The sequence below is a fragment of the Pongo pygmaeus genome, chromosome 7 (assembly GCF_028885625.2).
Source record: "Pongo pygmaeus isolate AG05252 chromosome 7, NHGRI_mPonPyg2-v2.0_pri, whole genome shotgun sequence".
NCBI classification, from domain to species: domain Eukaryota; kingdom Metazoa; phylum Chordata; class Mammalia; order Primates; family Hominidae; genus Pongo; species Pongo pygmaeus.
The window spans coordinates 27791833-27801853 of record NC_072380.2 but is presented as its reverse complement, the minus strand read 5'-3'; the positions used below and the strand labels follow the sequence as shown (position 1 = coordinate 27801853).

General features: G+C 34.5%; 1 non-coding gene across 1 annotated transcript; it reads right to left on the bottom strand.

The window, feature by feature from the left end:
- Window positions 1-6098: 6098 nt before the first annotated feature.
- LOC129043267 (U6 spliceosomal RNA) lies at window positions 6099-6202 on the bottom strand. Its single transcript, XR_008504366.1, has one exon. It is a non-coding gene; the product is annotated as a U6 spliceosomal RNA (small nuclear RNA).
- Window positions 6203-10021: the final 3819 nt, after the last annotated feature.

The window sequence follows — 10021 nt, the reverse complement described above, 5'->3', positions numbered from 1 at the left end:
GTATCTCTTAAGTCCTCTTTTTTCAATAAACTTTTATTTGAGGATTAATTTTTAGTCTCTTATAATCTTTAACATCCTCTGTACACATTTCCTCCCCCCACCTCATGTGTTTATTTCTTGGAGAAACTGGATTTTACTGGGTTTGACTGGGCAGCACCTCCCCAGTCATAAAAATGGTGTTAACACGTTTCTTTCTTTGGAGCTCTTGCCTCTAAACTGAAGATAGGTCTAGAGGCTTGATTACACTTAGGGTGATTTTCTTTTGTTTTCTTTCTTTTTTTGACAAGTCAACTTCATAGGTGGTGTTGTGTACTTTCCACTGCATCATAACGGGGGCATGTCATGTCTGGTTCTCTTAAATAGAATACTTCCACTGCTTCAGCTTTCTGAAAGATGTGGGCATTTTGGATACACACTGTTTATTAGATCTAAAAGTTCCCTTTTATTCCTAGTTTGATAAGACTTTTCAAAAACTGTAAATGGATGCTTAATTTACTAAATGCCCTTTCTGCATCTATTTAGGTATTTTCTTTTCTGCTTTGGGTAACAGGATTTTCTGTTCTCATAAATTAATTTAGAGGATGTGCTCTATTTTTTCAGTTCTCAGGAAGAGTTTGTGTTGGATTGGAATTTTGACTTCTTTGAGTGTTTTGGTAGGATTTGCTTGTAGGTCTTTCTATGTGGGCCTGGTGCTTTCCTTGTGGGAATATTTAAAACCACTGATTCAATTTCTTGAATGGTTTCAGACCTATTCAGGTTTTCTACTTCTTAAGTCAGTTTTGGTGAGTTATGTTTTGCTATGAATTTGTTTGTTTCATCTAACTTTTCAAAATTATTGGCGTCAAATTTTCATAATATTTCCTTTTAATGTCACCTTTTCCATTGCTAATATTCTGTACTTATGCCTTTTTTCATTTTCTTGATCAATATTGCATAGGGTCTGTTGTTGTTACCCGAAGAAGAGGGTGTGGAACTTTTGGCTTTCCTGGTCCTCTCCATTCTAAACTTTCTTTTTTCCATTTCACTGATTTCTACCCTTTATTATTTCCTTTCTACTTTCTTTGTGTGTGTTCTGGTACACTTCTTTAAACTTTTTTTTTACATTAATTAAAATTTTTTTTAGAGAAGTGTCTCACTATGTTGCCCAGGCTGGAGTGTAATGACTATTCACAGATGCGATCAGAACTCACTGCAGCCTCAAATTCCTGGGCTCAAGCAGAGCTTCCTGCTTCAGCCTCTTGAGTAGCTGGGACTATACGTGACATTGCATCCAGCCAAACTTCTTAAGTTGAACACTGAATTCATTTAATTCATTTATTTTAGCTTTTCTTCTTTTCCTTTTACTTTTTTTTGACACAGCCTTGCTCTGTTGCCCAGGCTGGAGTGCAGTGGCACAATCATAGCTCACTGTAACCTTGAACTCCTCCCTCAGCCTCCCAAGTAGCTGGGACTATAGGTATGTACCACAATGCCTAGCTAATTATTATTATTTTTTGTAGAGATGGGATCTCCCTATGTTACCCAGGCTGGTCTAGAACTCTGGCCTCAAGTGATCTTCCTGCCTTAGCCTTCCAGAGTGCTGGGATTACAGGCGTGGGCCACAGCACCCAGACTTCTGTTTCTACTATAGATGTTCAAGGCTATTAATTTTCTCTCCAATTGCTGCCTCAGCCACATTCCTCTACTTATTTTCACTATAAAATGGTTTGAAAATGTTTTCTATATTTATTTAAACTAATTTTTATTGCTTCTTTTTTGGCTCATGAGCATTTGGAAGTGAATTTCTATTTTTATGACTTTTTTTTAAAGTTGAGTTTTACTTTATATTTAATGAAATGCACAGATCATGTGTGTTGTTTGATATGTTTTACCAAATGTAGATACCTGTCTAAATCACACATTTATTAACATAGAGACCATTTTCATGACAGCAAAAACATGTTTTTTTCTATCAGCTCTTGCTCTTCCCTGCACAACGTGAGGCAAGGACTATTTTTATTTTTAGCATCACAGAGTAGCTTTGCCTTTTATAAAATTTAACATAAATGGAATCATACTATATGATTCTCTTTGTGTCTAGCTTCTTTTCTTCATTACATAGTTTTTGAGTTTTTTTCATGTCATTCCTTATATTTTATTGTCGTTCTCTTTCCTGTTTTTCTTCTTCTTCCTTCTCTTCCTTGTTCTCCTCCTCCTCTTTCTTCATAGTGTCACATTTCATGAAAATACCACAATTTACTCACCCATTCTCCTGTTGATGGATATATGGGCTGTTTCCAGTTTGGGGCAAATATGAGTAAAGTTGGTATGAGTGTTTTTGTACAAGTGTTTTTGTACAAGTGTTTTTGTAGACTATGTTTTTCCTCTTGGGCAAATACCTAGGAGTGGAAATGCTGAGTCATCTGGTAGATGGGTGTTTACCTTCATAAGAAGCCAAGCAGTTTTCCAAAGAGGTTCTACCATTTCATACTCCTACCAGGAAAATCCTAATATTTGACATTTTATGTCTTTTTAAGTTTAATTATTCTACTGAGTAAAATATTATATTCTAGTTGTTTTTAAATTAGTTTTGTGATTTTATAATGTATAGTTTATATACAAAAAAGGCACACATATTATTGGGCATAATTTGGCAAGTCTTGACAAATGCATACACCTGTGTGTGTAACCACCACCCCTAATCAAGATATAGAATATTTTTCTTACCTCAGAAGACTTCCTTACGCTTCTTTACACTCAATTACACCCACTTCTGCCCCAGGTTACAATCTCATTTCTACCACTCTATATTGGTTTTACCTGTTCTAGAATTTTACATAAATGGAATTACACATGATGTACCCTTTTTTTGTATGGCTTCTCTCAGTCAGCACATTTTTTTTGAGATTCATCCATATTTTTGTGTCTAATGTTACTTATTCCTTTTGACTGTGGGTGTGCCGCAACTTGTTTATCCATTGACAAGTTGATCTCCTGATGATCGACATTGGTTTTTTGTGGTTTTTTTTTTTTTTTAAGTTTCTGGCTAATTATAAACAAATCTATGAATATTCTTGTGCAATAATTTTTTGGATCTATGTTTTTATTTCTCTTGGGTAAATTCCTAGGAGTAGAATGGCTAGACTATATGAGAGGTGTTTGTTTAACTATTTTAAGAAACGACCAAACTGTTTTTTAAATTAGTTATCTATCAATACCTGTGAAAAGAAGGGAAGAGGAAAACTAAAGAAAAAAACAAAGTGGTTACATAACTTTACATTCCGTATAACAGCGTATGAGAGTTTCAGTTGCTTTACATCCTTGCCAACACTTAGTGTGGTTTTCTTAATTTTAACTATTCTATTCTGAGTGTAGTGATTTTAATTTGCATTTCCTTGGTCTCTTGATAGTTGTTAATGTTGACCGTCTTTACACATGCTACATATTCTTCTGTGAAGTATCTGTTTAAACATTTCACCTGTTTTTGTGGACTATCTTCTTATTACTGAGTTGCAAGAGATATTTACATATTCTATTTATAAATTATTTGTCAAATATTTTCTCCTAATGTGTAACATACCTTATCGTTTACTTAAATAGACCTATTAATAAGCAGATTTTAATTTTGATAAAATCCAGCTTATCAATTTTTTATGGTTAATGCTTTTCTTGTTTTAGCTAAGAAATCTTTGTCGTTCCAAGTTCATGATAGTATTTTCCTTTGTCTAGAGGCTCTGTAATTTTAACTTTTATATTTAGGTCTTGATCCATCTCAAATTAATTTTTGTGTATATGATGAGGTAAATATCAAGATACATTTTTTTCCCATATGGATATCCAATTGTTCCAGCACCATTTTTAAAGAATTTTTTCCCCATTCATTTCTTCTGGTGCCTTTGTAAAAATGCAATTGACTATTTATTATTAAATTAATCTCTGACTCTGTTCTATTCCATTTGACTATCTGCCTGTCTTTACATCAATACCACACTGTCTTGATTATATTATCTTTATAGTAACCAGCAGTGTAAGTCCTCCAAATTGGTTCTTTTTTTTTCAAAATATTTTTGTTTTATTTTGCATTACTATTTTATGTCCTTTGCATTTTCATGTACATTTTATCGTCAGCTTCTCAATTTCTACCAAAAAACCAAAAATCAAAGCAACACATGCTGGAATTTTGTTTGGGATTACACTGACTTTAGATCAATTTGGATATAGAGATATATCATCCATGAACATGGTATATATCTCCATTTAGTCTGGCTTTTAAAAATTTCTTTCAGCAATGCTTTTTAACTTTATATGTAGAGATTTGTTTACTTTATTTTTTAAGACAGAATCTCAGCCTGTTGCCCAGGCTGGAGTGAAGTGGCATGATTTTGGCTTACTGGAACCTTGACATTTTGGGCTCAAGCAATCCTCTTGTCTCAGCCTCCAGAGTAGCTGGGGCTACAGGTGCATGCCACCACACCTGGCTATTTTTTTTTTTTCTTTAAGAGATGGAGTCTTGCTATGTTGCCCAGGCAGGTTGTAAACTCCTGGCCTCGAGTTAGCCTCCTGCCTCAGCTTTCCAAAATGTTGGGATTATGTGAGTGAGCCACTGCACCCAGTCAATATGTAGAGATATTAAACAAATGTGGTCAAATTTGGTACCAAGTATTTATGCTCTTTGCTGATTATGTAAGTGATAGTTCTTGAATTTCATTTTTTAAATTTTTTGTAGCTATTATATAGAGATACAATTAACTTTTATATATGGACCTTGTAGGCTTTGATCAAAGTTTATATTTTATTAAAAGTGAGTTTTTTTGTAACTTCCTTAGGAATTTATTTATTTGTAAGTAGAGATTATTTTACTTCTTCTTTTCCAGTTTTTATAAGTTATCTTTACTTTACTTGTCTTATTTCACATGATAGGGCCTCCAGTACAATGTTGGCTGTAAGTGGTGAGAGTCAATACTCTTGCCTTGTTCTTCATTTTGGAGAGAAAGCATTTGGTCTTTCACCTTTAAGTGTGATGTTAGTTAAAGGACTTTCTTAAAAGGATTTTGTCTAAGTTTAAAGTTTCCTTTGATTCCTAGTCTGCTGAGAGTTTTAATTATAAAATGTTAAATTTTAACAATTATTTTTTCTGCAGTTATTGAGATGATAAAATTGTTTTCTCCTTAACTCTGTACATATGACAAACGATAGTGATTGATTTTCAAAATATTAAACTAGCCTAGCATTCTTGTGGTAAGCCCCACTTAGCCATGGTACATTATCTTCTTTATGATGACTAAATTTGATTTGCTGGCTGCTAATTCAATTTGCTAAGAATTTTGCATTTATATTCCTGAGGATTATTTGTCTATGATTTTATTTTCTTGTACCTTACTGGTTTCCTACTCTTTTGAAAGAGTTTGTTTAATGTTGGCATTATTTATTTCTTAAATGTTTGAAATAAATCAGTAATAAAACCAATTGGACTTGGAGTTTTCTTTAGGAAAAGTTTTAAACTATGAATTCAATTTTTAAAATATTAATGGAGATTTTCTTTTTGTATTAGTTTCTGTGATTTTTATCTTTCAAAGAATTTGCCCATCTCATCTAGGTTATTGAGTTTGGTGGTATAATCTTGTTCAAAATGTTTCTTTGTTATCCTTTACTGTCTGTTGATTCTATAGTGATGTTCCCTTTTTCATTACTAATATTGTTGTTTCTTCCCTTTTTGTCGTGATCAGTTTATCTAGGGGTTTCTTAATTTAGTTATCTTTTCAAAGAAGTAACTTTTGGTCATGTTGGTTTTCCTTTATTTTCTTTTTTCTATTTTATTGATTCTGGCTTTAATATTGTTTTCTACCTTCAATTTATTTTGGGTTTAAATTTCTTTTCTTTTTCTACCTTATTAAAGTGGAAACGTATATCAGTAAGTTTTAAATCTTTATTTTCTTATATACCCATTTAAAGCTCTAAATTTCTTAAGCATTGCTTTATCTGCATCCAACATATTTTGGTATGTTATGTTTGCAATACTATCCAGTTCAAAATATTTTCTAATTTTCTCTCATTTTTTTCCTTTCTGATCTATGGTTATTTAGAGGTTTTTATCTTTAATTGCTAAGAACGTGTGGATTAAAAAAAAGGAAGACTTCCTGAATTTGCATGTCATCCTTGTACAAGGGTCAGGCTAATCTCTGTTTTGTTCCAATATTAGTCTACGTGCTGCTGTAACAAGTACTTGTGGATTTTACGTGTATCTCTCATTTACTGATTTCTAATTTACTTCCATGTAGAGAGAGTACTGTCTGTGTAATTTAAGTCTTTTTGAAATGCATTGAGACTTACCTTATGGCTCAGCATATGGTCTATTTTGGTTAATATCTGATGTGCCCTTGAAAATAATGTATGTTCTGGAGTTGTTGGTTATTGTGTTCTGTAAATGCCAATAATGTTAAGTTAGTTGACCTAATTCATATCTTCTCAAATCTAATAGATTTTTTTTAGCCTACTTGACCTATCACTTCCTGAGAGAGTAAATTTTTTTGTTGCTGTTGTTGTTGATACAGGTTGCTCTAAAAACTATAATATACATTCTTAATTTATCATAGCCTACCTTGCGTTAATATTTTTGGCTTATGAGAAGTGAATATGATACAAGAATATTCCACTGATCCACTTCCCTTCCATTGTGCTACTGTTAACTGCTCATTTTACTTTTGTATGTCGTAAACCCCACAATGATGATTTTCCCTTTAACAAAACATGTTTTAGAGAAATCAAGAAATAAAAAAGTGTCTTTATTCTCACCACTACACGCCTGGCTAATTTTTTGTATTTTAGTAGAGACTTACTTACTCAGTAAGTAAGTAAGTAAATTGTGGTATTTTCATGAAATGTGACACTATGAAGAAAGAGGAGGAGGAGAACAAGGAAGAGGAGGAAGAAGAAGAAACACAGGAAGGAGGAGAATGAAAATAAAATATAAGCAACAACATGAAGAAAACTCAAAAACAATGTAATGAAGAAAAGAAGCTAGACACAAAGAGAATCATATAGTATGATTCCATTTATGTTGCCCAGGGTGGTCTCGAACTCCTGAGCTCAGGTGATCTGCCCACCTCAGCCTCCCAAAGTGCTGGGATTACAGGCGTGAGCCACCACACCTGGCCTACATTGATTTTTGAGTATTAAAACAACTACAAGGTTTATCCTGAGATAAACCCCACTTATATTATCCATCTTAAATATTGCTGCATTTGATTGGCTAAAATTTTGTTTAAAGCTTTTACTTCTATATTTATGAAGGATACCGGTTTATAATTTCCTTTTCTTGTAATGGCTTTATTTTCTTGCAATTTGTATCAGGTTTTGCTATTAGGGCAATGCTAGACTCAGAAGAAGTTTGGAAGTGTTTCCTCCTCTTCTATTTTCTGGAAGACTTTGTGTAGAATTTGTATTATTTGTATTATTTGTTCCTTAAATGTTTGGCAGAATTCATCAGTGAGCCCATTTGGGTGTGGAGTTGTTTTGTGGGAAAGCTTTTAACTATAAAGTTCATTGCTTTCATAGTTATATTAATAGCAATGGAGCTATACTCATTATTTCTTCTTGAGTGAGCTGTGGTAGTTTGTATTCTTTAAGAACTTTGTCCATTTTCATGTAAGTTGTCAACTTTATTGACATAAAGTTGTTCATAATATTCTGTTACTATCCTTTTAATGTCTGTAGGATTTGTGGTGATGGTCTCACTCTTGGTAATCTCTGTCTTCCCTCTTTTATTTCTGATTAGTCTGACTAAAGACTTATTCATTCGTTGATCCCAGTGAATCAGTATTTGGTTTCATGAATTTTTCTCTATATTTTTCTATTTGCATTTTCTTTAAATTCTTATCTTTATTGTATCTTTTCTTCTGTTTATTTTGGGTTTAATTTGCCCTTCTTGTATTAAGCTTTAAGGTTAAAGTTTAGGTCATTGATTTGAGAACTTCCTTGTTTTCTAATACAAATGTTTAATGTTATAATTTTCCCTCCATACACTGCTTTAGCGGTATCACACAAATTTCATATGTTATGTTTTCATTTTCATGAAGTTCAAAATGTTTTCTAATTTCACTTGTGATTTTTTTATTTGACTCATGAGCAACCAGAAGTGTGTTATTTCATTTCCAGTTATTTGAAGACAGTAGATATCTTTCTGTGCTTATTTCTAATTAAATGCCATGTGGTCATAGAACATACTTCCTGTGATTTGAATTCTTTTACATTTGTTGAGGCTTGTTTCATGGCTCACATCATGTTCTACCTTGATAAATATTTTATCTGCCCTTGAAAAGAATGATCTTCACCCACAGCTAGTGCAGTGTTTTTCTCATATTATTAGGTCAAATTGGCCCACAGTAATGTTCAAGTCTTCTGTATCCTTACTGATTTTCTGTTTACTTATTCTATCAATTATTGAGAGAGAGATGCTGTTTTTTAGCTTTGTTACTGTAGTCTAGAATAGCTGTTACTCTAGAACTACAGTGGTTTCACTTTTAAGCTATGGATTTTCTGGTGTCTCAACTGAATGCATGGTGTTGTTTAGTAAGGCTGGTCAGACCTCCAAAACTCCCCACCGCTGTATACCCTTCGGCATCTCTAGTCAGCTCACAGATTCCCCACAGATTCGAGCTGATCAGTCACTCAAGGGGAAGTCTGTACAGATATCTGAGCTCCTTCTGTGCACAGCTCCCTCCTGCTCAGTACCCCATCCAATTCCAGCTGCCTTGGCAGCCCCAAACTCCAGTCACCGTTTCTTCTTCCCATGAGACTATGGCTCTGTTTGGGCTCCACTTCTCTGTGTGGTAGTTTGGAAAGTGGCCCTGGACAGGAAGCTAAGGTGAATCTGGAACTAGCCTTTTCTGTAGGTAGTACAGTATGGGGCAGCTAGTTGCAACTGAATAACTATTTGTTGAATGAGTGAAGGAATTCAGTGGGATTCGCACACTGCCTATTAAGGTTTTAAATGTGTCTACGTCTGGAAGAAGGGAAGCCTGTGAAGCTGAAATGATGACAATGATGGATGATGGGGAACAAGCAAGTCCCAAGTTGTAAACTTGGGGAACAGGCTCGTCTGGGAGTTCAGAAGGAGAAGAAACCATCATATTACAAATCTGGGTAAAATCACGTGGATATTCCTTTTCTCCCTTTCCCTATAGGGAGCTGTGTTTTATCAGAAGGCAGAGTGTTGGATGCAACAGAGTTGGGTTTGAGCAGTGGTGTCCAAATATTTTAATCACATCCCCCATTAGTAAAATAAAAATTTAAATCATCTTCCTAATATAGGTAAATTTATTTATTTATAAATTATTTTCATGTACCATAATTGGCTAGTGTCTCAAGGCATAATATGCACTTAAGTTGATGCTTACCATTAAGGATAGTAAACAAATTCATTTTCAAATTATATTCTTGGTCATCCTGGGCTTTATGGCTGGCTTCATATCATATCCGATTATGTGAAAACAAAGTGTGACCTAGAATAGATGAAACACATTGAGATGTTCTAATATTTAATAGTTTGTTCCTCACTTCAGGAGATTTCGTTGGACACCTATGTTGGAGACTTTGGGCTTAGGGAAAAGGCCTCAGGGAAGTCAGGGGGCCTGGCTGAGGTCAGCACCTGGCTTCCTTTGAGAAGCTGCCAACTCTCCCAGCCAGAAGCACACTCCTGCTGCCATCTCCTGCACTGCTCTCACTGGTGGTGTTAGTAATGAGGCAGCTGGAACCGGGAAACCCAGCAGCCCTCAGTGTGAAGCCTTGTCACAGCTTTGTCACTAGCTGGCTCTGGGACCTTGAGCAAGTTGATTCTGTGGAACTCAGCAATCTCAGATGCAAACACGGGTCTCATCTAATTTCCAATCCCACCTTTCTGTAAGAAGTAGCTCAGTATAGCAACTTCTAAAAATCCTGGGTTCGAAACCACTTAACATCTATGTGGCCTTGAGCAAATGAGTTAGCTTTTCTGAGCCTTGTTTTCTGATCTATAAAATGCAAACACACTTTGCTTGTGAAGATT